At 46.1% G+C, this 26,450-nt stretch overlaps 1 protein-coding gene across 18 annotated transcripts in view; it reads left to right on the top strand.

The window, feature by feature from the left end:
* Positions 1–26,450, top strand: part of LOC139566482 (bromodomain adjacent to zinc finger domain protein 2B-like) — an 82,580-nt gene that overhangs the window by 13,728 nt on the left and 42,402 nt on the right. For 16 of the 18 annotated variants that reach the window (XM_071387711.1, XM_071387710.1, XM_071387708.1 and 13 more), the window contains exon 2: positions 1,386–1,429. The exons of 1 other annotated variant lie outside the window; for it this stretch is intronic. The gene's annotated coding sequence lies outside the window, so the exon portion shown is untranslated. The remainder of the gene's footprint in view (positions 1–1,385; positions 1,430–26,450) is intronic. One more of the 18 variants, XM_071387703.1, reaches the window with a different exon arrangement.

The following is a 26,450-nucleotide window of genomic DNA, read 5'->3' as shown; positions in this document are numbered from 1 at the left end:
GTCAGATGCTGCTTGCTATCATTGTATTGCTTATGACTGTGTTTGAGTAGAGCGTACGTAAGGCTCTAAAGTGTTGTAGACCCGTTGTCTTAGCAAATAGCTAGCATAGCCGTAGTCAGGTCAGTGTGTATTTCAAATACCCAGGCAGGCGAAAACGGGGTGAAGTATGTAGCTTCAAATCTCACCACTCTCATTACATCACTCGTTGGCTGGGGGAATCATTTCAGCGTCGCGCCCTCTCTGAGGGAACATCCTTTAATCATGGCCCTAATAGGCCTTTATGAAGACGCACAGATGAATTCCCTCACTCGGCCCGGCACGGTGTGTTATCACCACGGAGATGTGTAATCAAGGTGATGTGTGTGTGTGTGTGTGTGTGTGTGTGTGTGTGTGTGTGTGTGTGTGTGTGTGTGTGTGTGTGTGTGTGTGTGTGTGTGTGTGTGTGTGTGTGTGTGTGTGTGTGTGTGTGTGTGTGTGTGAGATCAGACGACCAGATCAGGCCTGTGGATGACTAGGAGGAGTCATTATCGCTAGATCACGTCGTTATTATAGACGGACACCGTCACTCTAGTTAATACCGTTTATTTCCTGTGGAGATTTCAGCCGTAATGGCGCGTGTGTGAGTGTGTTTCTGTGCCCCTGTGTCTGTCTGTGTGCTATAGAGTTTTACCCAGTGTCAGGGTGAATGTGTGTACCAGAGTGACCATGACACCACTAGCGGTGCTGCAGTGAGAGAGACAATGCCACTGCCGTGACACACAGGCAAGACGGTCACCATGTCCTTTCGGACGCACAGGCTGAGAAAGCTCCCTCGCTGCCTCTCCCCTTCTCTGTGCTCCAGGAAGACAGATAGATCCGAGACAGTGTAGCTCCGAGGGGCGTGAGAACACTGGGAAGGGCTGGTTCTCTCTCCTAGCAAGAACTGTCTTGTGTTTTTAGGAAAATATCCTCCTCCCTCACAACAAAAGCCATAATGTCTGGCTTTCATTCTAACAGGTTGAGCAGGAAAAATGTATGAGTGTGTGTTGTGTGGCGTGTTTGTGTTCGCAGGCCTGCTGTGCCTGCGACAGAGAGAGAGAGTGTGTGTGTGTGTGTGTGTTAGATCTGCTCTGCTCACGCTCAGTGCCAGCTCCTAGCTGTGTCTCAAAACGTCATGTACTTTTGTCTTGTTTGATCTGTCAGTTGACCACAGCAGCGCACAGAGCATTGATATCGGTGTATGTTGGAAATGAATTAGGTATTCACCCATCAGGGCCCAAACTGGTCGTCATTAGCGTTTAGATTGTATTTTCCATGGAGAACAGATTAAATGAACGGTGTCATACAGAAGAGATATCAACGTATAAATGGATTAACCTGGCTGTTGTCCTCTTTTTCTCTCTCAGGTGTTAGAGCAGTGATGTCACAGAGCTGAAGACAATTCCTGTCAGTGAGTACTGACTCTTTTCGCTGTTACCTTTCTATCGTCTCTGAACGACTGTCAACAACATAGCTTTTTGTTGTTGTTGGGCCCTGTGTGACATTCCCTAATACTTATAGTTGTTATGAGAGGAGCTTTTGATTATTTTTTTTTGCTCAACTTGTCATCAACAAAATTTGTTTTGGCGTAGAGGAGAGTTCGCAGACTCCTTCGATTCCAGGCTTAATTAGATTTCATTCTTTCGACACAAGAGGATTTTCTCCCCCAATTAAATTTAACAAGGGCTCCTTGAAAAAGCAGTTGTTCTGATTACATTACAAATTCAGAGTTTCATTCAGTGAATCGTGCAATTAATTACATTTCTCTCCATTTTGATCAGAACATTTTCGGGGGCGAGGGAAACATGCGAATTAACCATCATCAGTGTTTGTGATCTGTTGCAGTAACATTGAATTTAAACAGTTATCACAGTATCTGTTGATGTAGTCTAACATAGAATTTAAATTGTTAGGCCTATCAGTTGGAGCCAAACTGAATCATGTTCCTCAACAATAGAGTGGATTAAATTGGTTGGCTGGTTAGCCGTTTCTCACCCTCTCTTCTGTGGCTCATCTGTTTGGCCCTGCTTATCTTTGTTTTCTCTCTCTCTCTCTGTCTCTCTGTGTGTGTGTGTGTGTGTGTGTGTGTGTGTGTGTGTGTGTGTGTGTGTGTGTGTGTGTGTGTGTGTGTGTGTGTGTGCGTGCGTGCGTGCGTGCGTGCGTGCGTGCGTGCGTGTGTGTTACCACTGGCTCTACTCCCTCAAGGTTTCACCAAGCAGACAAAGGTGACGGTTTTATCCCACAGACAATGACTTGCACTTTTCTCCCTTTCTCACTTTATGGCTTTGTGCTGATGAGTGTGTCACCAGATCTAATCTCACACTTTATAAATCAGCTTTATCTCTTATGCAGCTCAGCTGGGTAAGCGTACCGTTGAGAGTTAGGTGTGTTTATGTGTTTTGAGGCCTATTCAGCAGATAAAAATATCAAAGGGGAACGGTTCTCCTCCTAAATGTGCTTTTCAAGGTGATGTTTGCTTGACGTACAATACACCTGGTTTGAGAATCCCCTGCACTGCAAATTGTAAGTTACACATTTCAGACCGGCGCTGGGCCTTTACCTGTTACATACCATGTAACCTATTATTGATAGCTGTCTGCTATCAGTCATGATATTGACGGCTTCGTTTGAAATGGATTCCCTGGAAATGTAGGGCTGGAGAACGGGTGAAAGGCAAACCCCTCTGGTGGCTGTGATGATTTGCTCACTGTTGCACACTGCAGTGAAATGTCCACCTATCAGTCTCTAGTGATCGTACAGTATTTCTGTCTGTTTATTCTTCCATTAGTCCATAGAAAACAGGCAGAACCTTGGCAAACATGAACGTCATCCAAACAGCCACAGTACAGAGCAATTATCCAACATTAGTTCCTTGTAAGAGGAGGGTAGGAAAAGGGAGAGTGGTGCTTAAATACCCAGAGGGAATTACGAATGTTGAATCAAATAGAGGAGTGACAGAGAAGAGAGAGAGAGAGCTGTATGGTATTGTTTAGAGAGTTTACAAAAGCCGTAGCGCACAAAGGGATGGCAAAGGTCACAAGGTGTGTGTTTGTGTGTTTACAAGCCTGTGAGTGGCGGTCGGTGCCGTTTAAGATGATGGAGGATGCAACATTTTTTTAATGAACATGGCCTTATTTCTATTACAGCATATTGGATGACTGTCATTCATATTCCATTCACCCAGGTCAATGTAACATCGATAGGTTTAGGCTACTACATGACACTCAAATTTTCCCTCTACCCATCATGAGGTTGCTACAACCTAGCCTATGAATGAAAGTTTACAGGTCGAGAGAATTTTGAGTAATCCAGGTGACAGACAGTGACACATTTAATACTGCCTTGCACACTCTTGCCTGCGTCTAGCTGATCTAGAGTGTAATCATTAGTCCAACAGTTGCAAATGAGAGTTGTAGCGTTAGTAAACCCACTACAATCATGCAGTACAGTGTACAGTCAGCAGCAAGCAGTTTAGCAGTTACATTGGTGGGCCCCGGTGGCAATTCATTAATAAAACCAAAAGCTTACTTTGACTTGGAAGAGTTCCAGTGTTGGATAGCCATAGCCAGCTAGCTGTTTGAGCCGGGTGTTTGAGTAGGCTAAACTAGCTAGCTGCATTCGATGCTAGCTAAGTAAGTGAAAGTGGAAAAAATATACCATGAAATATAGCTAGCTCTCCCTCTCTTGCTTCTCCTTCATTTTGGAAGAAATATATTTATTCAAAACTGTTCAACTATTGTCTTTCTCTCTCTTTGAGTCAACTAGTCACCACATATTATGCACTGCAGTACAGGCTAGCTGTAGCTTATGCTTTCAGTACTAGATTCATTCTCTGATCATTTGATTGGGTGGACAACATGTCAGTTCATGCTGCAAGAGCTCTGATAGGTTGGAGGACGTCCTCTGTATGTTGTCATAATTACTGTGTAAGTCTATGGAAGGGGTGAGAACCATGAGCCTCCTAGGTTTTGTATTGAAGTCAATGTACCCAGAGGAGAACGGAAGTTAGCTGTCCTCCAGCTACACCATGGTGCTGCCCTACAGAGTGCTGTTGAGGGTAATATAGACCTTCATTGCAAAACAGTGTGTTTTAATCAATTATTTGGGGATCTGAATATATTTACTATAGTTTTATCTAAAAAGGATAACTTGTTTATTAATGTTTCACTATTTTTATTTTTATGAAATTCACTGAGGAGGATGGTCCTCCCCTTCCTCCTCTGAGGAGCCTCCACTGAAGCCTGTGTATGTGCACACATGTATGCGAGGGTGTGAAAAGGACAAATTTTAAGAATAGATCGTTTTTCTTTGTTATGTGTTTGGCATTCTCTCTTTGTTTTACCACCAGCAGAGGCTAACCCATGATCGTGAGAGAGAGGTGCTGGGAAGTGTGTTTGTGTTTGTTTTTATGTGTGTGTGCGTGCGCGCAGTGTGTGTGTGTGTGCGCGGTGTTTGTGCAGTGTGTGTGTGTGTGCGGTGTGTGCAGTGTGTCCAGTGTGTGTGTGTGTGTGGTGTGTGCAGTGTGTGTGTGTGTGTGTGTGTGTGTGAGAGAAAGAGAAAGAGAGAGAGAGAAAGGTGAGAAGTCAGCCTTAATAACTAGCTGATGTTCCAGAAGACACTTCCCTCCTTTCCTTCCCTTAGATGTACAGTGTGTTCTCAGTCAGTATAGCCAGTGGCCTGACAGATTGCTGGGACTATGGTAGAAGATGGAATCACTAAATACTAGCGCTCAATAGTACTGGGCTGAAAGGAAGGAGGGAGAGAGAGGAGAGAGAGAGAGGGGAGGGAGAGAGAGAGAGGAGGGAGGGAGGGAGAAAGCGAGAGAGGAGGGAGAGAGAGAGAGAGATGAGGGAGAGAGAGAGAGAGAGGTGGGAGAGAGAGAGAGAGAGAGGAGGGAGAGAGAGAGGAGGAGAGAGAGAGAGAGAGAGAGAGGAGGGAGAGAGAGAGAGAGAGGAGGGAGAGAGAGAGAGGAGGGGGAGAGAGAGGGAGAGAGAGAGAGGAGAGAGAGAAAGAGAGGAGGGAGAGAGAGAAGACTGAACACGAGGGATGAGTTGAGAGAGAGAGAGAGAGAGAGAGAGAGAGAGAGAGAGAGAGAGAGAGAGAGAGAGAGAGAGAGAGAGAGAAGACTGAACACGAGGGATGAGTTGGGAGAGACAGAGAGAGAGAGGTGGGAGAGAGAGAAGACTGAATACGAGGGCTGAGTTGGGAGAAACAGAGAGAGAGAGAGAGAGAGAAGACTGAACACGAGGGATGAGTTGGGAGAGAGGGAAGACTGAACATGAGGGCTGAGTTGGGAGAGAGAGAAGACTGAACATGAGGGATGAGTTGGAAGAGAGAGAAGACTGAACATGAGGCATGAGTTGGGAGAGACAGAGAGAGAGGGGTGGGAGAGAGAGAAGACTGAACATGAGGGATGCGTTGGGAGAGAGACAAGACTGAACATGAGGGATGAGTTGGGAGAGAGAGAAGACTGAACATGAGGGATGAGTTGGGAGAGAGAGAAGACTGAACATGAGGGATGAGATGGGAGAGAGAGAAGACTGAACATGAGGGATGAGTTGGGAGAGAGAGAAGACTGAACATGAGGGATGAGTTGGGAGAGAGAGAAGACTGAACATGAGGGATGAGTTGGGAGAGAGAGAAGACTGAACATGAGGGATGAGTTGGGAGAGAGAGAAGACTGAACATGAGGGATGAGTTGGGAGAGAGAGAAGACTGAACATGAGGGATGAGTTGGAAGAGAGAGAAGACTGAACATGAGGCATGAGTTGGGAGAGACAGAGAGAGAGGGGTGGGAGAGAGAGAAGACTGAACATGAGGGATGCGTTGGGAGAGAGAGAAGACTGAACATGAGGGATGAGTTGGGAGAGAGAGAAGACTGAACATGAGGGATGCGTTGGGAGAGAGACAAGACTGAACATGAGGGATGAGTTGGGAGAGAGAGAAGACTGAACATGAGGGATGAGTTGGGACTGAGTCGCAATGATTTATGCTATGAAAAATGTCAGATGATTTTAGTCAATTTGTGTGGTTGTATTTTGTCTTTTAAGTTAGTTGGGTTTGTTATACTTGATGCAGTATTATACTGTCTACAATAACTAATACGAGCTAACAATAAGACCTCTGGCAGTTGTCTTGCCTTCAGCCTGTATGTTTAGTGAATACATCAACAACATGTGAAGCAGCACTTTAGACCGTGGCAGCAATTCAGCTTTATTCAGCTTTCCCAGGAAGACACCCTGTTGTTAGAGCTGCCGTTTCACTCTTTAGACTGTGTAGTGTGTGTGTGTGTGAGAGAGAGAGAGAGAGAGAGAGAGAGAGAGAGAGAGAGAGAGAGAGAGAGAGAGAGAGAGAGAGAGAGAGAGAGAGAGAGAGAGAGAGAGAGAGAGAGAGAGAGAGAGAGAGAGAGAGAGAGAGAGAGAGAGAGAGAGAGAGAGAGAGAGAGAGAGAGGTAATGCATGCAGTCTATCTGTACTTAGGCCAAGGTGCTGCGTCGAGGAGCAGTAATGCCTACACAGCCCCATCTGCTTTATCCAGCTTGAAATGCAATGCCTTTTAATGACAAATACGAATCACAGGGAGGTGTCGAGAGAGGGAGGAGTGAGAGGGAGAGGGGGAAGGAGAGAGAAAAACATCCCGAAGGTCAGGAGCAGCGGGCGGCCGTAGGCGAGAGACACGTGAGGCTGAGATTGTCTTGCGTCAGCCCCACAGTACTCTGTGTGTGTGTGTGTGTGTGTCAGTGTGTTTGTAATGTGTGTGTGTGTCTCATCTCCTGTTGGGCCAGCATTTCCATTCCACTCCCACTGTGTACAGCAGGGCAGCTAGGCAGTATTTCCCTGCTATAGCAGGATTGTGTGGACCGGGTGTTACACTGTACTGCAGAGATCATCAACTAGATTCAGCCACAAGCCGTTTTTGTTTCCTTGAGCAGGGGGGTTGGAACATAATTACAAATCATTTGTAGACTGCAAATTGAATCCCAACCGTATAGAATATTTGACTAAAACATAACCATTTCCAACCTTGCTTAAGTTTGTATACGATCACGTGTCTCTTTATTATGCGTGGGAATACTTGGGAACAGATTTCCAAAATTAAAATCACCTGGACCTGATTTCCTGGTGTTTCTACAGTCTTTCATTTCCAACAATGAAAATTGAAATTAGAATAAAACGTCTTTTTTTTTCTCAGAAAGCTTCGGGGGCCAAATAAATCCGCCCGCAGGCCAAATTCGGCCCGCGGCCGCCTGTTAGGGAACCCTGCTGTACTGTGTTATTCATGCCTGTGGTCAACAAGCAAAAGACAGTTAAACCAGGGAAATACCAAGGCTGTGCCACTACTTTACTTCCTCTTTTTAAACCATAAGGGCAGAGTTGGCATGCGCACGTGCATGAGTGTTTCTGTGTTTGTCTGTGTGCGTGCGTCTGTGTGTGTGTGTGTGTGTGTGTGGGTCGTGTTGATAGAGGGTTAGGGATAGCACGGCTGCTAACAATGAGCGCATTAGTGAGTTGAATTGAAACCGTGTTGTAGGAGAAGCACTCACACTGTGAGGCCTATATATTTTGTTACGAGCCTTTTGTCACAGCAAAGGGGAAACGGAGGACATTTACTTCAGCTTGATGGAGAGTGCATCTAAAACAGTGTCGACAAGCAGCCTAAAGCATTCTGACACAGCCAGGGTGTTCACAGATCCACTGGAGTGCTACTGTCTGCTAGAACCGCCATCTCTGAGTTTTTCTTAGAAGTTTTCATATCTCTTATGGGAGCTTTTAGAAGTGTACTAAGTTAAGTACAGTAATTGCACTCACTCACACACACACACACACACACACACACACACACACACACACACACACACACACACACACACACACACACACACACACACACACACACACACACACACACACACACACACACACACACAGAGACAGACAGACAGACAGACAGACAGACAGACACACCATACACCCCCCCATCCAACACACACACACACACACACACACACACACACACACACACACACACACACACACACACACACACACACACACACACACACACACACACACACACACACACCATACACCCCCTCCCATCTAACACGCACTCAACACCATACACCCCCCCCATCCAACACACACTCAACACCATACACCCCCCCCCATCCAACACACACTCACACCACACCCCCCCATCCAACACACACTCAACACCATACACCCCCCCATCCAACACACACTCAACACCATACACCCCCCCATCCAACACACACTCAACACTATACACCTCCCATCCAACACACATTCACACACACTAGTAGCAGTAATAGGTACTGCCACATCCTCTCTATATCTCTCCAACGTTGTGTCTCACTAAATAAGACTTAAGCCCTGGTACTAATTCCCTTTCCCAAACAGCCCCCATCAGTCACGTCCCAGTGAAGAAAAGTACACAGGACAATGCTGTTCTTGTAAAGGCCCTGGTCCCCAACGCCATGAATCAGGGCTTTCACACCGGGACAGCGACCGGGAGGGAGCTCCAATCTGCTGAGTGACTGGCTGCCGATCGAGCCACTCAGCCCATCCGGATTGAGATGGCCTAGACAAACAGGGCTAGAAGCTGAAGGCTTTAGGGTTTTGGGATTTTTACTGTAGCACTCAGGGGTGCAGCGGGGGTCACTAGGGGTGTGTGCACGTGTGCATTTGTGTGGAGAAGACGAGGTTGGGTTTACGAGGCTGTGTGTGTGTGAGGATGTCAGGCAGGCCCCTCCCTGGAGGATTAACCCAGAAGGGGATCAGCTAGGGGCTAGAGGGGTAAAGAGATGTCCTTCAGAAACACCACTAAATGGATCCCACAGTATCCCGTTAACCCCATGCAGGCCTCTGGCAGCGCATTACAGGAGAGGTGCTGCTGTCTAAAACCACTCTGGTTTATTAGTCTCTGCTGGTTACACATGGCTGAAGGAATGGCCTACCCAGATTCTACCTGCTACCCTCGCTCTCGCTTTCTTTCTTTCTTTCTTTCTTTCTTTCTTTCTTTCTTTCTTTCTTTCTTTCTTTCTTTCTTTCTTTCTTTCTTTCTTTCTTTCTTTCTTTCTTTCTTTGAGAGCTTATGCAAGTGTTATTACGTTGTGGAGGGGGGGGGGGGGTGTTGATCCTGTTGGGGGGTCCATGCTGAGGGAATTGGAGTTGTATGGAGACCCTGCAGGGGCCAGAAAAGCCCACTTGCGGCGCCAGGAGCCCCGAAGCCAATGTCTCCCAGGGAGAGATCATTACTGTATTTGTGTAGTCACTCTCCTCACTGAGAGAGATAGAGTCACACAGAGAACGCTGGTGAAACTGTGAGGAGCCTGAGCCTCAGGGAAGTCATTACGGCTCCATCTCAGCTGGGAGAGGGAGAGGAGGCTCCCCCCAGCTGCTCTGGGGCATTGCACATAAATAAGGAGGTAAAGAAAGGAATGGAATCGATAATGAGACTGAATCAGGCTGTTTTGCCTAGTGAGTGAAAGGTTAGGCAGGGCTCGTGTGTGTGTTTCTCTGTGTGTGTGTGTGTTTGTGTGTGTATATGTGTGTGTGTGGAGGCCCAGAGGTTTGCTGCTCAGCTCAGATGTCTGGTCTGGTGTGCAGATGGCCAGGCAGGGACCCACTGAATGGGCCTCGCGTTTCATTTGGTAGTTAGAGCCCCAGCTGCCTTTCTCTCTTTCATCCCTGAGAGAGAGAGAGAGAGAGAGAGAGAGAGAGAGAGAGAGAGAGAGAGAGAGAGAGAGAGAGAGAGAGAGAGAGAGAGAGAGAGAGAGAGAGAGAGAGAGAGAGAGAGAGAGAGAGAGAGAGAGGAATATTTTCTATTCTATTTTCTCCGTCCCTCCATTTTTTCCGCCTCTTAGGGCGAGCGACGCACGCACACACACATGACAGTCTCTCACTCTCAGCAGCGTGGGGGGATGAAATGTCTCTTAACCAAGCCGTGTGCCCCCGAGCTACGGTAATTGCAGGTGAAATTCAGCTTCCTCTTTAAAATGCCATCTCTCTCTCTCCCTCCATGCCACTGGGTCTCTCTCAGAAGTGTGTGAGTCCCTCAGTCCCTGACGCGTCGCCAACCCCCGAGACACTCCCACAATGCACAGCGGAGATGGTTGCCCAGTGATATCAAGTGCTGAGGGGGAGGGGGGCTGCTGCTGCTTAGGAGAGGAACGACACAGAGACAGTGTGTGTGTGTGTGTGTGTGTGTGTGTGTGTGTGTGTGTGTGTGTGTGTGTGTGTGTGTGTGTGTGTGTGAGAAAGAAAGAAAGAAAGAAAGAGTGTGAGAAAGAAAGAAAGAAAGAAAGAAAGAGTTGTGCGTGTATGGGCAATATTCTTAGAGTGTGTGTGTGTGTGCGTGTGTACACCGTCAGCAGAGCTCGACTTAGAGGTGACACCAAGGTGAACGCGGCGTGTGGAATGCGCTCTCGACTCGGCAGGCAGCAAATGGCTCGGTGGCAGATGGAGTCTTTGTCAGGGAAGAGAAATGGCAGCTCCGGAACGTCAGAGCACCATCCCCCTCCTGACCCCCTCCCTCCTCCCTGCCTTTACACACACACGCAGGCAGGCACACGCACACACCTCATCATATCCCCCTCTCCCTCAGTGTTTCTCTCTCGGCTGGCGGGCGGTGACCTTCCTCCTCCAGGGTTCCCTTGCTGTTTGATCAATTATCCCTCTCCCATTGTTTACCAGGAGGCAAGAGAGGCCTTAAAATGGCCACTGTCAGGTGGAAGGATAGATTTCCCAGACAGGGAGGGAGGCAGGCAGGGAGGGAAAGAGACACCAACGCTGTGAAGAAGCACGGCTGGAGGCTTGGGAGGAGGAGAGAGGAGGGAGGAGCAGTTAGCCTGTTGTAGCCCTCTATACAGCAGCCATGATTACATGATTACATGACATTAGCTATGAGTGATGCCTACAGTCTGATACTGGTAGGTTTGATGTATGTTTATGAGCAAATGTCAGGTGATTGTTAGCGAGGGGTTAGGAGACTGACAAAATGTCTTGGATTATCTGTTATACTTGTCATCACAATTATATTTTCAGCATTTGTTTATCAAACAATTCCTGGTAAAAGCTGTTTCTAGCAGCATCTTTGAGTCGGAAACGAGTATCGACGTTACCCAGCAGTCCCTTTACGACGGTTGTGAAACCATAAAAAAAAAAAACGTTCCATCCACCATTTACCCTCTGCCCCTCTGACGCTACCGGACACGTCCAGAATGCCATAACACCTCCGTATTTTCAGCATCGAAGGAGAAACGGAGAGCGAGGAAAAAGAGGAGGGATATGGGGAAAGGTCAGGAGGCAAAGAGAAAAAAACGGGGTGAACAAATGATGCACTAAGCGAATGACACGCAGAGGTCCCGGTAGTTTAATATGTATGTGTTGCAGGTTTGATGGCTGCTTTCATTAGGCCCGCTCATTGTTATGCATAGATTGTTCTCCTGCAGCAAAATGAATATTGCATTCACACGGCCTCCCATCGCGGCGGCTTCCAGGGAAACATTTTTGGATCGCAAGAAGCCTGGGAAGAATTATTATTATTTTTTAATATAGGATGGAAAAGTCAGAGGTGTTTGATGCAGACTACTAGGTCCTAATTAAAACGATTTATAGCGCTGTCAGTCACTGTTGCTCATTTGTTTGTTTTAAGCGGACAATGCGGGTTGGATACTCAAGTTAATTTAGGCAAGTGGGTGTACTTGTGTGTGAAACAAGAAAAGATAGAGATGGACAGATTATTCTTTTTTTTGCATCACTTTTTCTAATCCTCAGACTTGACTATGTTTCAACAGGAATTCCTAGCCTTAGTGGGACATGGGGGAAGGGCTCTGTGAGAAATATTAATAGCTATGGTGGGCGGAAAGGGGATGAAAGGCTCTGTATTTTTCCATATGTTTTGTAAGGAAACAGTCCAAATGCATGATGTCCTGATCTGGAGCTTTTCAGTCCCAAACAGAGAATTCCTACTCTATCCCACTAGTCTGAGCCATTCTGTCCAGGCACAGACACACAACACTCTGCCTATAGTGATACGATATGATCAAGTATGAATGACTTTCCGTGGTGTTGAAATATAGAACGTTTCAAAATATTAGAAAGAAGAACCCAACTAGACGGAACACATTTACTGTTGAAACGGTCAATTGGATCTCAGAAGGAAAACGATATTATTATTGATGAATGTATAGATTAGGCTGTAGTAATAAATGATGCCCAAAGTGTATAGAGTTTAGCCTATAGATTGCATGGTTCAGTAGCTCAATGGAGCTATGAATACACAGTGAGTGAAATGCAGCTCCCACTGTGTTCATCTGAAGGACACAGAGGAGGAACCAGCGAGGACTGGAGAGGTCTAGATTGACCGTGTGAAGGAGGATTTTAAGAATCGCCACCCTCTGCCCTTGATGCTACTGTTATAAGTACCTGTACCAAGGCTGAAAAACGCACACTCACCCACCCGCCACACAGCAGTAAGTGTGGTACAGTACGGAGGCCACACTTTTATTTACAGTGCATCAAGCAAATCATTTGTTTTCTTCTAGAATATCACACTTACGGAGTAATCAGTAGGTGCTGTCAGTACTCTTTATTATACTTGTATTATGCTGTGTGTGTGTGGAGGTGGGGGGGGGGGGGCAAGCCACTGCGTATTTGTCCCAAGGTGTAGAGGAGAGGCTGTCCTAAGAGTGTTAACCACAGCTGCTTCATCATCCCTTTAGAGAGGGTTTAGAGAGGGTTAATGTATCTCGCTGTGTTGGAGGTGAGATTGTCCTGTGATGGCTGACATCCGTCTCCACCTGTCTCAGGCCCTGCTGCACGCACGCACGCACGCACGCACGCACGCACGCACGCACGCACGCACGCACGCACGCACGCACACACACACACACACACACACACACACACACTTCAGAGGACTTTCTGTGGTAACAGGAGCTGTGTGTGTGTGCAGCAGGGCCTGAGACAGGGGGAGACAGATGTGGAGCCCCTCCCTGTCCCAGTGTGGAGTGGCCTCTCTTTCACACCTCCAATAAAAAACACTGTCACCAGTAACCACCACTGCTGCTGTTAGGAGGAGACAGACACTAAACAAGGCCTTTATTGTACTGCCTGAGAGACACCGTACCCACTTCTCAACTACAGTATAGCCTAAAGAAAGGAATGTGTAACTAAATAACCTTGAAGTTATGACAATGAAGATGATGACGTTTATTATGACTCATGACGGTGACAGTGATTATGCTGACTTTAGTGATGGTATGTTATGCTGATTTTAGTGATGGTATATTATGCTGATTTTAGTGATGGTATAATATGCTGATTTTAGTGATGGTATATTATGCTGATTTTAGTGATGGTATATTATGCTGATTTTAGTGATGGTATATTATGCTGATTTGAGTGATGGTACATTATGCTGATTTTAGTGATGGTATATTATGCTGATTTTAGTGATGGTACATTATGCTGATTTTAGTGATGGTATATTATGCTGATTTTAGTGATGGTATATTATGCTGATTTGAGTGATGGTATATTATGCTGATTTAAGTGATGGTATATTCTGCTGATTTTAGTGATGGTATATTATGCTGATTTTAGTGATGGTATATTATGCTGATTTTAGTGATGGTACATTATGCTGATTTGAGTGATGTTATATTATGCTGATTTTAGTGATGGTACATTATGCTGATTTGAGTGAATGTATATTATGCTGATTTTGGTGATGGTATATTATGTTGAGTTGAGTGATGGTATATTATGCTGATTTTAGTGATGGTATTTTATGCTGATTTGAGTGATGGTATATTATGCTGATTTTAGTGATGGTATATTATGCTGATTTTAGTGATGGTATATTATGCTGATTTTAGTGATGGCATATCATGATTCTTTTGGTGGGTTTCTTACTAGTATAATTATCTTGTTTTCTGGGAAATCAGGGTGCAGATTTCAGCTAGCCACAGAGTGGTTATTTAGATGTAGTTAGCTATTGTCTGTCTGTGGCTGTGTGTGTGTCTGGTATTCTGTGGTAGCAGATTTACAGACTGTGGGTTTGTGTGTGTGTGTGTGTATTTATTAGGATCCCCATTAGCTAGTGCTAAATCAGCAGCTACTCTTCCTGGGATCCACACAAAACATAAAACATGAAATAATACAGAACATAAATAGACAAGAACCGCACCAGGACAGAACTACATACAATGTAAAATAAGTATACACCTTTCATTCATTCTCGCCTTCATAATCAGGCGATTCATAGACACTACTGAAGTGCAGCACACAAAGAGGTGCGTTGCAAACTGACGTGAATATAGCAAACTTGCACACACACACCTCCCCTGTGTGTGTGTGTTCTGTGAAGGGAAGTGAGGAGGATGTGTGTGTGTGCGTGTGTGTGTGTGTGTGTGTGTGTGCGTGCGTGCGAGAGTGCGTGCGTGCGTGCGTGCGTGTGTGTAATGTAAACGGCTTCACCAAAACCGTGGTTACTGTGGTCACAAGTGACAATGAGAATGTCTCACAATCAGTCAGTCAGTCACCTCAGCTGTATTCTGTTTCAATCACACATATAGCCCTCAAACACTAGTGCATTCAGCCATACTGCACACACACACCCTCCGCCTACACACATAAACACACACACACAAATATGTGATGCTTTTAAAGTACAGTACAGTGTGTTTGAGTCACTGTGCCTAATAGTGTATGAATGTGTGTGTGTTTTATATGCATAGGAACAGTAGGATGCATGTGTTTGTTCTGGATAATATTGGCGTTGTCAAGCCATTCTGTTTATGGAAATCATCTGAGTGTTACTAATATATCTGAATATAGCTTTAGGGGGGGAATGGCACCGTGTTGTCACATACATCTAAACAACTGTGAGCATGTTCAGTATGTATCCACTCCAAAACCTTAATATATTCAGGACATCTGATCCATCTCCCTCTCTCATTCCCGCTCTCTCCCTCTCTCTTTCTCCTCCCCCCTTTGATCTGAATAACAATAGTATCCACTCATGAAGACATATGTAAAATAGAACCGTCAAAATGTTCAGCCCTGGTGGCTCAAGAAGCCCTTGTGTACTGAACAGGGCAAAAACCATTAGGCAACACACACACGAACACACACACCCCCTCTGGCAGGCAGATATGACACAACGGCTCCTGCTGTTATTGTCTGTTAGGCAGCCAACGGTGCATTTGCGACCCAAGATGGACGCTCCCAGAGTGACGTCTGTTGTTCGCAGGAGGAGAATGGAATTTCAGGATAGCAGAGAGAGAGAGAGAGAGAGAGAGAGCTCAGATAATGTCGGGCTGCTGTTTCACTCACAGCCTCTTCCTGTTTCTGGGGCACGAGGCGTGAAGGGAGTCTGTTTATCTCCAGACCACCAACCCCTCCTACAACTCACAGACCAGGAAGTGCACAGCATTGGATGACAGGAAATCTTAACAAGTTATTTTGTGTGTAAATCCTGCTCTCTGCTGTGTCACTGAGTTCATTGTCTATGGAGTCTATTGAGTTTGGTGTTATAGGAAATCAGAATCTGCCATAATAATCAAAGTAGTGTAGCTTACAGCGCAGATACAATAGACTAGGCTACAGTATCTCGCATGTTGTCTCTCCAATTGAAATGCCTGCCTGCCTGCCTAGATCTTTGCTTTGTTATGACTTGTTTGTCTTTGAAGGGATGTCTGGTTCTCCCATAACAATTGTGCAATTGAAAAAAAAACGCTCAGCTCCAGAAAAAGAAGATGGTTACACACCAATAGAATGGAGAAAAGACAGTTGAGTCAATGTGAATGAAAGAGAGAATCTCTCCTTTGTCTGCGTGTGCGTGTTTGCATGTGTGTGTGTGTGTGTGTGCGTGTGGCTGTTGCGACCATCGGCAGTGCTGTTGTCGGGTGCAGGTGTTTGCACTTCAGCCAGCGTAGCTATGGAGCTATTCTTCCCTCACAGGTTTGATGTGATTTACTCTGAACATCTGTCTCTGGCAGGTGTGTGGAACCATGAGGTCTTGACTCTGATCGCATGATATAGATAGTACACAGGGGCGGGGGGGGGGGGGGGTGAGTGTGTGTGTGTGTGTGTCTGTACATGCCTGTGTGAGACGTATAGCTGAGCAGCAGAGAGAATATTCTCCCCCCTAGGGATCAAACATGAATCCCACTGCTCTGTAATCCAAACCTGTATTTTGTCTGGGTGACCAGGCAGACCCTCCAACAGTGGTCTCTGGCTTGATTTCCTGTGGGTGAGTGGTATCAACAGATGAGGTGGACTCCGGTATCCGGCTTTCCAAATGAGGAGTCTACTCCAGGGGCACGGGGCATAAATCCAAGCTACACCTGCTTGGTTGAATCGTGTCTCAGTGGAAACAGAAGAAATATAAGAAAATAGCCTAGCTTGAACTGTTTTCAGGCTATATCTCTCTCTCCCTGTCCACTGCTACTCCTACCAAAGTTCAGATATCTGGTGACAGGGGGCAGCAGGAAACGTTGTGATTGGCTCCTCGCTATGAGGAAGTGCTGGGCTCCCGAGGAGGAGCCAGATGGGTTACAGTTTCACATCAAACGCTGCCGTAGCACAGCTCCTGTTGCTGTGGGGCAACAAGAGAGGGAAAAACAGTCATTGTGCTGAAAGCATTTGTGAAACCAGTCCGTTATTGTTGGAGTCACTGCTGCTGTGTCGGGGTTTACTGTAACTATGAAGTTGAACACAGTCAGGAAGTGGAGGTTTCTGTTCTGGTTTATCATTGAAAATCATACAGGGAGGAGTTAGGCTAGTACACCATCCATTCAGAACTTCAGCTGGTTTGGCAGACTGTTTTAAAGTCATCTTCAGAAGTTTTAAAGGGTGTTTTACGTTTAGCCTGGTGGGAAAAGCCAGTGTGCTGGACAGAATTGGATTGAGTGAATTTGAGCCAAATATGTGAGAAGAATCTTCAACTCATCACCAGAGCTATGAGTTTTCCCTTGCCATGTTACTTGACCCAGGAAAAACTCTGGGCGCCTACTCATCACGTTTCAGCACCCGGTCATCACTGCATAACATGTGGCGACATGTTCTGCGTCATTAAAATAGAGTACGTTTGTGAATTGAAGGAACAGAAGGAAAAACAAACGTATGTTGGCTCAGCTAGCCGGACATGTTAAGTGTTCAACGCCGTTTGCTGCACAAATCATATTACCTGACAATGATGGAAGAAAAGGCATGTGCAACTAGACACGTTCAATTTAGTGCAGCTAACGGTGAAAGCCAGTGACTTGTACAAAAGAGATGCTTCGTCTGTTTCGGCACTCTTAAGGTACAGCAATTTCATCCAAATTAGCATGAGTCAATGGAGCCCAAAGTGAAGCTGATTATCTTCTGTTTGAAATTCCAGCCTAATTGGTTAGCATGGGAGTGAAGGCGAAGCTATGCCTGTCTGTCATTTCTTGCTTGGGTTGTCATTAAAGGTTGTGCGAAATGAGTGTCAGAGTTTATTTGCCTGGGGTGTTTTATTATTTTATTTTATTTATTAAAACCCTTCGCGAATACAGAATACATCTTTTGACTCCGCTGTGCTTTCAAACTTGTAATGTAATATAATTGTAAATGAGTGTTAGACGTTCAAATGTATTTCATTGTTTTGTTTTGTTTTTCATCTAAAAGATGTCTCTCGGGTCCCTCCCCCATCCTCATCACAAATGCAAATTTCTCACATTAATGAAAGAGGCTTAGTTGAAGGTTGTGGTGTAGGATGGATGATACACACAGGGATTGGGCCGCACCGTATCCTCCCACACATGGTGGAATCGTATTATAACGCCGACAGTACTTTTTTACAGTGGCCTGTCGTGGCTGTAATGTGTGCAGCTAAGCCAGGTGACCGTTGCTGTTAGCATAGCGCCCGTAGCATTGGCCTCTATGGGAGCTGGGCTAATGTAAACAGTGTGTTAGCGCTGCTGGGTTGAGTGGAGTCATTGACTGTTAATCATTGTTCAACAGAGGGGCTGTCAGGCCACAACAACACGGCACAGGATTAATCACTGCTATAGATCCCCATTTTACGGAGGGACCGTTTTAATGCCAACGTTTTTAGTCATTAGGCTCTACTTGTTACATATAGGATTAGCCTTGGGTCTGAGGAAATAGTCATTTGTAGCTAAATACTGTTAAGGAATTTTACACCTCAAGGTGTATTTCTACTTCCCCTTGAAGATGAAGACATATTTAAGGCTACTACCTGTTAATCAATCATGTATAACATTAATGATGCTATTAATAAGACATATTGACACAACAATTATGGCATCTTAAATTGTAGGTTGTTTCCTGAAAGATGATAAAATCGTGTGCATGTCTCTAGTTATTTCTAAGTCTAATCCCTACTTCATTAACAGCTCTAGTTTGGTTTCTAGAGAGAGATATTCGAAGACAGGGGTTCTTCTAAGAGTGAGAGTGAGAGGAGCGTGTTCTTGGTAATTAAAAGGCAATTTTCTGAAATTGATTAGATTATGCTAATGAGGGAAGATGATATCAGGCAAATGTGGGAGAGAATGCCAGTCCAGCCGCCATTACACGCAGGCGGGCCCACTCGCTGCTTTTCTGTCTGCCGAGTGCTTCATAAAATGTCAGAGCGCTTCTCTCTCTTCTCCCCGAGCAAGACGCTGAGAGATTGCAGCGTGTGATGCACAGGCAGCTATCTCACCTGCTGCACACTGTGTGTGTGTGTCTGTGTGTGTGTGTGCGTGCGTGCGTGTGTATGCACTGGCCTCTCTCATGTAGCATTGGAGCAGAACAGAGTGGCCTTCTGCCTGCTGAGTTCTCTCCCGCTCTGTCAATAAAGGACCACAGACTCTTTTCCAGCCGTCTTTTCCCCGTGTTGAACAGACAGTAGAGCGTCAATTCAGTTCCCAGCACTAATAATCGAAATGTCACCAAAAGCCCATTGTTCAGCGGCGTCTCTGACAACCGAGCTGCTGTAGCTGTCTGCAGGATTGTTGTAGTTGTTGCTGTGATTTCGAGGACTAGCTAGCCTCCTCGGTCTTCCATCGGTTTTATTAGTGGAAGGTGTTCTGAACGGGCCTGGTCGTGAAACGACACACGTGCGCACTAACACCTGCCCGTTGATACAGGCAGATGCTGCAGCACACCCCCTGCAACCTCCGTTAGTCTTCTACACATGTAGAAGACTAGGTATCTGCTCTGCATATGCCGTGTTGCCTATTTGCACAGCTCAGTCAGAGGAAATCAAACAGAGGCTATCTCTTTAACTGAAATCATAATTACACAATTATGCTAACTCAAGAATGCGTCCGGGCGCTGTAAAAACCAGCCAAGCTCCAGCAGGAGTGAGCAGGGGGGAGCTGGGGAGTGTTTGGGGGGAGGGTGGTAGGATATAGGAAACAGGCTTTGAGAGGGAGCCTGGAGGCTTCATTTAGCCACGACAACAGTACATGAGCTCATTACACACACAGAGAGCTCTCAGGCCCAGCCCAACACACTGCAACACGTACACATTCAGACAGCAGCGGGAAACATCAACATTTAATGGGATATCTCTATCCTCCTAGCCCTCGCCTTCCTGTGCTAAAGGAACATTAGGCTGAGCCACCAGGGGCAGGAGTTAAGGGGTTTGCAACTTGGCTGAGGGTTTTTAGTAAACCAGGACTCCTGGTAAAGCCTACAGCCACTGAATATCAAATATGGCCGCCGGTACACCCACCAAGGGAACATTCAGTCAAATGTATTTGTAAAGCTATTTTTACATCAGCTGATGTCACTAAGTGCTTATACAGAAACGCAGCCTAAAACCCCCAGCATTCATTTGAATGTGATGGGAATGTCCATTTTATAAATGTCAATTCTACGAGCACATCTCTCCGCCGTCAGTTGATACAGTCAAAGTGGAGTCATATAGAATGAGCTTTGACCACACATTTCTGTCTGCACTAAGGAATGCTTGATCAGGAGTGAGGCATTGGCCATCTCTTCTTAGTCACTGGTATATCCCCCTCAGCTTAGAAGTGGCTAGACATTCATAAAAAAAAAGTCATCATAATCCTGTAATAGTGTATAAATGTACATATCATTGACACATTTTGCTGTGAGATGTGTAAAATGTATTGAATTGCACTGAAGTTGGCCCGTTTGAATTGCCTAAAAGTGTAGGCCTATTTAATTCCAGGAAAACAGGCAGTCAGGCTTGATGGGAGAGATTGTTGCTTCTGTCATTGCGGTGTGTATTTATAACAGCTAGCTCCGTTGCTGGCTAAACTGGGCTGTGCTGATGCTCGCAGGACACTCCATGATTCTGTCACTTTCGTTTTGTCTTGCGTTTGACATGCATGTCATCTGCATTATGCATATCTGGAGTGTAGCAGTCGATTTCTCCCTCCCTCTCTTCCGTCTCCCTCTCTCTCTCTCTCTCTCTCTCTCCCTCTCTCTCTCTCTCTCTCTACCCGCATCCTTCACTCTCTCTCCGTCTTCCCTGTGTTGCTAAGCCCCCTCCTGTTCCATTTCTCCCCTATGCCCACACACATGGCTGTTGTGGCTGATACACACGGTACTAGACTGTTTATTGTACCCTGATGGAAAATGTTGTGATTGTTCTAATATTGGACTGGACCTGGAAGCAAAAGCTGTGGCCTTTTGGTGAATTGACCCAGCTCTGTGTCAACTGTGTCAATCTAATCCTGTATGAATAAATATTTTTACTTTGTTTCAAATTGCTTTTTTGGTGAACCATCTCTTAGGGGACCAATTGACACTTGAAATGAACATTACAATGATGCTTACAGTGAATGTGTGTGTGTGTGTTAAAGTAGTTTGCTGAAGTGGTATGAAATGTAGAATTCTCCACCGATCAAAATGACATGTTATAAATGTCAGGTATCAAGTACAGCCCAGCCACGTGGCTTGATATCTAACTTGCTATGACATTTTCGTAGTCTTCTTGTCTACCTGAAAGTATCAGATCTGTCTCATTTACGGTCCTTCTCACGCCAATTGAAGGTAATGTAATAATCATCAGCAATAGATCATCACCGTTGATGGAGCCTGGAGGAAGAAGCAGTGCAGAATAGATGATTTAAAACGGAACAAGGGTAGGAACCAGGAAGAATATATGTCATGTATAGTAACAGCCAAGTGTTATTATTAACAAGCGTTGGCTTGCCTCGCTCTGTGTCCGTGTCTCTATGGTGTTTGTTCGTTGTGGAACACACACACACACATTCCTTTTCTCTCTCTGCGTAATGGAGTCCTCTAAATATATCCGGTTTGGGGCAGATCTGAATGTGCTGCGACGGGCGGTAATGAGGGAGAGATTGGCTTGTGGAGAGAGAGCAGAGGGTGGAGGAATAGCAAATTCATCAGGACTGAATCACTCACTGAGAGAGCTGCCTGTCTGCCTGCGTTGGGCTTTGGTGTGGCTAATGATCTTAAGACCCCACAAGGTTTCCATGGGGACATATTTGATGATGGCTCTATATGCAAATTGAGCAGCATTTCGCCTACTATTGCTTAGGTGGGTAGAGATGTTTGCTACATAGGCCTGCCTGTCGGCACCTACCTACCCCTCCTTTCTCTTTCAAAAAGCAACATGAGGGAAAAAGGATTTCTGCTTCCCAAAACTACAGAGGAAACACATTTCCCATCTTATTCCTGGTGTTGTTGATGTGTCGGGAGATATAGTCCTACTGTAGGTTAGCTGAGAAATGCCAGTCTATCTGTGTGGAGTGTAGAATGTAACGTTCCTCCCTTGCAGACTGCTGTATTCCAGGAGGGACAGGGTCTGGCCTAGTGGCCTGAAGGGCCTGTTTCTCCTCACTGAGATACGTAGCCATTTTTACATTAACATTCGAGTCATTTAGCAGACTCTTTTATCCAGAGCGACGTACAGTTAGTGCATTCATCTTAAAATGGCTAGGTGGGACAGAGAGAGAGGCATAGAAAGTACATTTTCCCTCAATAAAGCAGCAATCAGCAAAGACAGAGCTAGTAAGGGGGAGGGGAAAAGTTGTGTTAGTTCACAAAAAGCTTTTTTATTTTATTGTATAAATGTTTTGGGGGGAGGGTGCAGTGGGATTATTTAAGACCCTCTTTTAAAGGAATAGACTGGTACAAAATGTAGGCCTCCGTTAGATTCTCTCCAGTCAGTTTAAGTTAAACTGAGTTGAGTTTAGTTGTAGGCGAGCAGAGTAAGTTCTAGCTGTGACAGTTCTGTCACAGACAGACATTTGACATCTAGCACACGTGACAAGCTCAGCTACCCCTCTCTTCAGTGGTTTCCATCCCAGGCCCAAAATCACATTATTGTTGCTGAAAACCACAACACAGATTGCAGTGTGAGTGTAGAATCAGGCTGCCCGTCTGCGTGTTTATGACTGTGAATCAAGTCTTTCAGTACAGGAGGATTGAGCGGTTTTCCCTGTCGGTGTGTTATTGTCCTGACAGTCACCACTAGCGGCCTTGCAGTGGAGTTGGGCTCTGGTGAATTAAAAGCGGTCTGTGGATTGGCTGCAACAGTACGGGAAGGATACCGCTGCCAAGGCGGTGTAATGGGGTGAGAGATGTTGCCCTTCCCAACATGCCCCGCTCTGCCATCTGTCGCTGGGCGGGTGTGCAGAAAAGGGGCGGGGTTTAAAGAGCAGACTGTGGCCACTTAACAGTGAACACACACAGGGGCATTGTGCGGTGTGTCCATTGGCTCAACTGTGCTAGGCTATGTCACTGTTGTTACCCATCATCATCGTGTCTGTCTGATGCTGTCAGTGCTGTGACTCAGTAGTCTGATAATAGTCTGAGGTTTAACCCGGGACAAAGGCCATGGCTTCCTGTTGGCATTATGTCACTTCCTGCCTAGTGGTAGTGTTTGTGTGTGTGTAGGCGGGGTAGGGAGGGGATCTGAGTAGAACGATCTGGATTCATCTGTGTCACTTAGTGTTTAGTGCAAACAAGACAGCCATGAGTAAACACACACACACCGTGAAAAGGTAAACAGTGGGGACTGAAATGTGCAAGGTCGGGTGTAGTGAGGGATATACTGGTAATTTCTCAGTCTGGGTCCATGACCCCTCTCTCTCTCTCTCTCTCTCTCTCTCTCTCTCTCTCTCTCTCTCTCTCTCTCTCTCTCTCTCTCTCTCTCTCTCTCTCTCTCTCTCTCTCTCTCTCTCTCTCTCTCTCTCTCTCTCTCTCTCTCTCTCTCTCTCTCTCTCTCTCTCTCTCTCTCGAGATATTTAGTCAATGGAAAGCATAAAACGCCAGCAAGAAAACGCCTAGATGGAGTTTAAGCCTATTTACAATGACATAACTTCCAGATCCACGATAAATAAAGGGGCTGAAAGAAGGACATAATACGAGCGTCTGGTAAACAGCAGTGAGCATACGTGCTCTGTTCCCAATCTCTCAAACTTTCTGCCGCCCACGTAGTGTAGTGAAGCGGTGATACTAAATGGCCCAAATGGCACCCTATTCCCTATACAGTGCACTGCTTTTGACCAGAGCCCCACTATATAGGGACTAGGGTCCCATTGGTGAAGCAGTATAGAGTGCTGCCTGCTGCAGGTTGCTCTGCTCTTTGTCGCATTAAGGCCTCTAATTGTGTTGAACGAGGCCACGGGACACTGGCCATGACGGGTGCCGGAGACAACACAGGAGCCGCCAGTATCACCAGGCAACCGTCGCACAGCGGAGCCCCAATGGAGCCCAGGGCCGGCTCCAGTTTCACATCGCACACATCCAGCCAATCAGTTTAACCAGTGTGTACAAGACAGGAAGATGCAACTAGAGTGGCATCCATATCGTGGCTAATTTTCACCTCATTCACTGTATGGATTTACAAGTGGATGTTATGCCCTTTATGGTTGAGAGGTTCTCTCTGGTGTGATGGGGAAAGGACAGAGCCAAGAATAAAGGTGTTTGTTGAATGCGGAGATGTGAGATGAAGAGGCGAAGTTAGACACAACACTGAGGGGCTGTAGGGGGAGAGAAACAGAGAGGATAGAAAGAGAGAGACGGAGGATTCGGCCTGAGAGGCAGGCAGGCAGTGTGTGACTTTGAATAGGGTTAAGACGTGGGGAATAATGCGTTTTCCCCTCTCTCGCTCCCTCCGTTAGGGCGAGAGGAGACATTGTGTCCGCACTCTGACTACCGCTGATCCATGCTGATGACTGTTGCCGGATTATCTCTGTTAGCATCGGCCATCTGTTACTGTGGGGGGAGAAGAAAGAGGCCGGGGGGAGAGAGACGCACGCTACCAGCAAGGGCCCAGCTCTGTCCTCCTCGAAGCATGCAGCCATTTGACACACACACACACACATAGTGTAAACACACACACACACACACACACACTCCTGTAGTCTAAGCTCACAAACACACATACACACACACACTCCTATAGGCTAAGCGCACACACACACACACACACACACACACACACACACACACACACACACACACACACACACACACACACACACACACACACACACACACACACACGCCTCCCCTCTCACACACAGCAGAGAAGAGGAGGAGGGTCTTCTTCCACAATAGCAGGGACATGTGAAGGCTGCTATCGAGGCCACATCCACTCATAAAAACCCAGCTAGCGAGCTGTTTATATTCCCAGCAGATTTCCTGAAGGGCCATTCTTACCACCATTTGCAGCTTTTTTTGGCAGCTGAATGGTGTGTTGTATATGTGGACGTGACTGTGATTCTGCCGGGGTAACACATCTTATAAATCATTTGGAGGCTATTAGCATAAATCTCTCCTCTTGTACCATCCACGGCCTGCTGTTTGGTCGCAGCGCAGCTCGCTGATTGGCTCAACGTTACCTAAGTCAAATTAATTTAGCCGTTCACGGAGATTATACCGCCACTGTGCCGCGCAGTTAATTACCTATAAAATCAAGCTAATTCTGATGCTAAATCCATTTTAATTTATCATAATTAAGTCAGGATTGGATCCTTAAATACCTCGGCGGTCCATTATTGTTGCAATCACTGTTTGCTGCGTCAGGTGGTATTCTCTCCCCGCTCCAATCGTATGATTCTTAATAGATTTAATAGTACTAAGTGATCAGTGTGTTGTTGTGGACGTCGGAATTAGAAGAAGAGGGACAGTCGTTTCGTCTCATGTGGGGGAGAAGAAGAATCCCTTGTCAGAGATGCTGTGTAAGATGAGATAAGGGGGAGGGTTGCGTCTTCTTTTTTTACCCCAGAAGGAATCGCTTTTTTAGAGGAAATTAATTCTCTTCACGTCTTTGGGTTTTGACAGGCCGAGGCATAAGTGCAGAGATTGAGAAATGACAGGAATGGTTTACACGCCGTCGTTCATCCCTGGTGGGGTTTGTTTCTGCGTTTCCTTCAGACAAAATGCCTTCTCTTTCTCTTTCCCCCTCTCTCTGTCTCTCTCTCTGTCTCTCTCTCTGTCTCTCTCTCTGTCTCTCTCTCTGTCTCTCTCTCTGTCTCTCTCGTCTCTGAATTGCCATTTGAAATCACACCGAATGATCCGCTCCGTTGACTACCTGACACAAAATAAGCCCCCGTCTCATTTTGTCGGAGAGATGAGCCGTTGTTTTTGCAGTTTTTATCTGCGTTGTAAAACCTGATCTCCATCCAGCCGCTATTGATTGTCACCTGTTTATCTGTGACAATGGTGACAGCAGTGCAATAGTGAACTTAGTATTACATTTGAGCAGAGAGCAAAATGTGTTTTATACTGAATTAGAAAAATATTGATACAGCTTTTCGCAAACCATGGTCATTAAAAACGGAGGTTTATTGCAAAAACATGCGTTTAAAAAAGAAGCCACAAACGGCCTAATGATTTGGATAAATGGACCTGTCATGTCCGTGCATGAGGAACAGGTCCCTCCCGCTGACCCTTGACCTCTCTGGTAAGTACACATGATCATGGGTGTGTCCCAAATGACACCCTAGTCCCTACATAATCCACTACATTTGACCAGACTCTGGTCAAAAGTAGTGCACTACATAGGGAATAGGGTGCCATTGGTGACACAGACACGGCCCATATTTGCCGCAGCAACAACTGAACCGCAATGGCCGCCCTGCAACAGTCCTCCTCCAGCACCACGCGCAGTAGCCAGATCCCCAAGGATTGCAGCAGGTTTTCTTGTCATTTGCGTCCCGTCCCCCCGTCAGCCTAGCTCCTGGCTGATACTTGATATTCAGAGGATAGCAGCTTTTGTCTCTGAGATCTAATCAGTGTCCCTGCGCCTGCTGCAGAGGAGAGAGAGAGAGGAGGGGGACTAAGGGAGACTGTTTATGTGTAATGACACAATATGAAAGGCAGCCTGTAAAACACAATCTGCAAACTGTGCTTTTCAAGGGGATTTTCCTACCTGGATTAGTGTCAGGCAAAGGGATGAAAACGGAAGGAGAGAGGAGA

This window comes from Salvelinus alpinus, chromosome 38 (genome assembly GCF_045679555.1).
Source record: "Salvelinus alpinus chromosome 38, SLU_Salpinus.1, whole genome shotgun sequence".
Taxonomy (NCBI): domain Eukaryota; kingdom Metazoa; phylum Chordata; class Actinopteri; order Salmoniformes; family Salmonidae; genus Salvelinus; species Salvelinus alpinus.
The sequence above is the reverse complement of the archived record's forward strand: the minus strand, read 5'-3'. Positions and strand labels throughout refer to the sequence as shown.